We start from the raw sequence: 4937 nt of genomic DNA, 5'->3' as shown, positions 1-4937 counted from the left end.
CTCTGATTATTTGCGAGGGAGTCTGCACTATCAGCAAGACCTGATCTTAATGCATGTGAGTGAATGTGTGTAAATGGATGGTGACTGGACGGACGAGGCAGACCATAGGTTGGACCGACTGGACACTGAGATAAAGACTGGACTAAGGTTAGACACATGACTGATAACTGTTCTGTTTTAAGTTTTCTTTTTATAACACAGGTTGGATCATAAGTGGGGAAAAACTGAGTATGAAATGTGACGTTCTGGTTAACACACAGGTTTTTGTTTCTAGGAAGTTCCAAGGATGCAGGCTGGGGATGGAGCCAAGAAAAGATTTGACATAATGATTAATTTGACTTCATTCCTTAAACACAGGTTTGAAGGGCCGGAGCATGAATATCTAATATGATATGACTAACCTTTTTCTTTTAATCTCCTAAGCTCGAGTGAAGGATTTTGAGTTTGTAACACATAAGATGTGTCACAAAAGGGGGGAGTTATAGGATTTAAGGTTTAATTTGAAATGGGTTTTAGGATCGTGTTATGACGTTTGGGGTTTTTGATAATTTAGATATAGAAATTGTTTGTGGTTCTTTTTGATCTGTTTCTATGCTCAGATGGTGATGGTTTATATCTTACCCTGGGCGTGTTTAATAAAACAAAAAGTGTTGCTCACACACATGAAGGGCATGGAGATTAAGTAAAGTTAATATAAAGGACAGAGCCCAGAACATGATATGGTGAAACAACTTTGAATGATTAAAGAACCTTAGATGAACACAGTAGATTAGTGAGGTGTAGCAGAGAGAGGCTTTTTGTTTTCTATCCTTTACAGGAGAAGATTTCAGGACCACAGCGACCACAGGGGTGGCGAGAATCCTGGAAGCCCCAGACCGAACGGAACCAACCAGAGAAAGGAGAAAAACAGAGCACAAATACACCTAGTTGTTTATATTACAAAGAAGATCAAAAGCTTGTTAGACATAGGTTATAATGGAAGCATAAAAGGGATGAGAGGAACTTTACATAACATAGAAATCCTGCAACAATTCGTAAATTGCCCAAACACAGTGTTCAGACCGGATATGCGCTACCCGTTAAAGGGGGCGAAGAAATCAGGCCTAAGTTTGAAAAATGAAACAGGTTAATTCGATGGAGGAGGTTTCCAAAGGTTGAGAAAATAATCTAGGACCTTTTACCAGGAGAAAGCTAATTGTATCTTTTACACTTTACAGTGTGCATTGAGGGAAGTCAGGAATAGTTTAAATTAGGATTGAAAAAATTAAACTAGGTGAAAAGGGGGTGTAGCAAGTAGATTTAGGGCAGCTCAAAGCCTGGCGTAAACGCAAGGTGCTGTCACACAGCTTATTTGTTTGATTTATTTTAAACATTGAAAACATACAACCCGTTGAGGAGACAGATAGGGTTGGGGAATTGAAAGGTTTTGTTTGTTTAGCATAATTTCTTTTGTTATATTTTAGCTTTAACAGGGAACATGCCTCTCTGGAGCTTCTCTCCTGATGCTACCCTGCCAAGGACCCTTATCCATAGAGACTAGGTCAGCTCCCAAACAGACAGCAACCAACCAAATCTAGCAATAAACAACTTAAACATCAATAATAACAAAGCAAGAACAATACAGAATCCACATCTGAACCGAAGAATAAAACAGTGAAATGTGGATTATTAAATATTAGGTCTCTGTCTTCAAAGCCTCTGTTAGCTCGCGCCAAGCGGTCGCAGCAGATGGCTGCCCGTACTTGAGCCTGGTTCTGCCGGAGGTTTCTTCCTGTTAAAAGTGAGTTTTTCCTTCCCACTGTTGCCAAAGTGCTTGCTCATAGGGGGTCACAAGATTGTTGGGTTTTTCTCTGTATCTATGAAGCGCCTGGAGGCAATTTTTGTTGTGATTTAGCGCTATATAAATAAATTCAATTGAATTGTATTGAAGTAAACTTAATGTGATAAATTAGGAATTAGTTCATTTCTCGAGTGAGAAATGAAAAAGGGGACTGGTGTTAGGAATAAAGAAATATTTTTAATGTGTACTTTAATAATGAAGGCTTGTAGAGCAAGGCTACCTTTGACTTACAAACAAGAGCTCAGCCAGACTGAAAAACAGGAAGTTTTAGTGCACAAGGCATATTAATAGATATAGATACAAAAAAGAGGAACTCCCCACACAAACAATGTTCAAGACTGTGTGACGTGTAAAGTACCGAAATAACACCATATAAGTCACAGCTGATGATTCTAATGTTAGAGAGCTCTTGCAACTGGCGTCTGAGCTGTGCAGAGGTCTCTCACCCCCGGAAGATGATTGAATAAAGAAAGACAGGTACTTATGTATGTCAGCATAAGGTGGAGTCCAACAGAAGCAAGGCACCCTACATGCGCACAGCATGCAGCAGGGTTGCCAAAATAATATAGAAAACAGCACATGTAGTGAGAGAACACCCACTAAAAGTTCTGATTACACATAGTGTGGTGGCATAGGTGAACTCGCAGGCGTTCACTATGACATCATTAGCACAACAGGGACTGAGTAAAGTTTTAGATGCTCCAAATCTGACATTACACATGAAGGAATCAATATGGCAGATTTAATGGATCAGGAGAACCTCATGATTGTACTAAGAAAGCAGAAGTTGAAGGGAAAGTCAGGGAAGATTTAAAGGCAGAACCTATCCCTGGAGCTGAGGATTGGTTCATAGATGGCTGCTGTCATTGTGATGAAGAAGGATCGAAAGCAGGCTATGTTATAGTCTGCAAACAAGGAACTGAATTTGAGCCACGAGGAACTCCAGCAGTGGAAGGAGCCACGCTGGACTGGTCCTTATGAGGTCGTTGCCAGAACAACTATAGCAGGTCAACTAAAGGGAAAGGCGATACCTGGTATCATTGGTCGCAGTGTGTACCAGCACATGAGAGGTTGGTAGAGGACAACCCTCTACACCCAACACAGGTGGTAACGAGCAGAGGCAAAATAAATCCTCTCACCTGTGCAACGGGCCAACCAGTAGTCTACCTGGGAGGCCGAAGAAAGAAGAGGAGCAGCTTAGAAGGTCGCCACGCGAGCAGAAAAGGAGCGGTGACAAGTTGAGGACTCCACAAAAGCAGGGGAGTTTCATTCCAGGATACAAAGTTTATATAACATAATGCAAACACACGAATCAGAGACACGTAATGAGAAAACTGATTAGAATGTTCCTTACAACTACATGTTTATTGTATGCAATGATATTAATGATGGCTGTGTTGTTTATTGTCTTTATTTTGCAGGGCACTCCGGACCACTTGTCTGAACACGGAGGCCAGTCCAGCCCAGCACTTCCTGAGACTGTAGTTCCCAAAACGGGATCGGTGAAAAGACAAAAGCGCGAGGTGTCAGGTAAAGGTGATGAGTGTCTCAGCATGAATAATGGCATAGAGTTGAATTATGTTAAAGGGTCTACCAGCTCATTCATGTTTGATTTGTGTGACGTCATTAAGTGTACAGAGCTAGTAGTAGCTGGAGAGCGTATGATGTATGGGTCTGCAATCACCCATGATATGCTTAGGGTAAATTTAGTTGATGCAAAGTCTAAGCCGCTCGCAGAAAGCTTAATCACCACTCTGACTGATCAGATGGTAACTTCGGGAACAGTAGCTCAAAAGGAACAGGAACCAAAAGGGAGAGTACTTCTGACAACAGATTACTTTAGACTGAAGCCTAAGGATTTGATAAAGCGTGCCACCGGTTTCAAGGACAGTAACCTCTGGCTGATTGGGTGGCTCAAAATGCTAGAGAACAACATGTATCTGACTGTGTTGCCTGTGCGTCAGCTAGGCCACGTTGTTATAGAGCCCGCACCATTGCATTAGAGATGGTGGGCTATGATAGTATGTTACAGTTAACTAGAAGTGCAGTGACTACTGGCAACTGTACTTTGTTGTCCAACTTTTCCCTGCCGTTTCAAGCAGACAACAGTGGATCATTTATGCCAAAACAAGATAACTACACATGTTTTAAGTTCTCTACAGATAATGAAAGTACAAGGTGGGAGAGATCGACCCAACTTGGTGTGCTGTCACACTCACGGGACGAGCCACCAACAATGTAAGCGACCCTAGCATGATAATTGGAACATGGGCAAAAAGTGGGCTCTATATTACTGTGGGAAAATACTCGTGTTCCTATGGAAGCGTAGGGACATGTCGATGGTGCGATTGGGAGCTCCGCTCATGCTTATTGGGAACCAGTAAAGGCTATTCCACAACACAACACACGTACCTTAGCCGCCAGAGGTAAGAGACATATTTGGCCAAAGAGGACCCAGGTACACATGCATATGACCTAGGTTAAACTCTCAACCTAGACTCTATTGGAGTGCCCAGGAGAGTTCCAGATGAGTACAAGCTGGTAAATCTGATAGTGGTAGAATTTGAAAGTATATTTCTTTGGGTGACACCTAAAAGAATGTTGATCACATTAACTATGTTCATTGCAACCTGCTGAGACTCTCTAACCTAACCAGGGATGCCATATGGGGTTCGCAGAACAATTGGGTCCGAGTTTGCTGATGGAAATCGAATGGCCCTTAACATGGAAGGGAGGCGTGTGCGCCATATTCGGAGACGTGTGCTGCACTTTTATCCCTAATAATACTGCCCCAGATGGCTCAGTAACCCGGCTCTGGAGGGCTTGAAAACTTGTCTAAAACTATGCATGAACACTCAGGTATCGAAAATCTGCTGGCGTCCTGGATGACATCTGTGTTTGGACAATGGAAAGGTGTGGCTATGTCAGTGATGTTTTCTTTGACTTACTTTGGGAATACTGGTCATCGCTAGTTGTTGTATCATTCCTTGTGTCAGAGGATTGTTGTAAAAGTAATGGCGAGGGTTCCTAACCCTGGCTGGGTTGAGGGCATCTACCAGATGAACTTAGAACCCATAGAGTGGGGCAGGGAGTGATA

This window comes from Oreochromis niloticus, unplaced genomic scaffold (genome assembly GCF_001858045.2).
Source record: "Oreochromis niloticus isolate F11D_XX unplaced genomic scaffold, O_niloticus_UMD_NMBU tig00001786_pilon, whole genome shotgun sequence".
NCBI lineage: Eukaryota > Metazoa > Chordata > Actinopteri > Cichliformes > Cichlidae > Oreochromis > Oreochromis niloticus.
The sequence above is the reverse complement of the archived record's forward strand: the minus strand, read 5'-3'. Positions refer to the sequence as shown.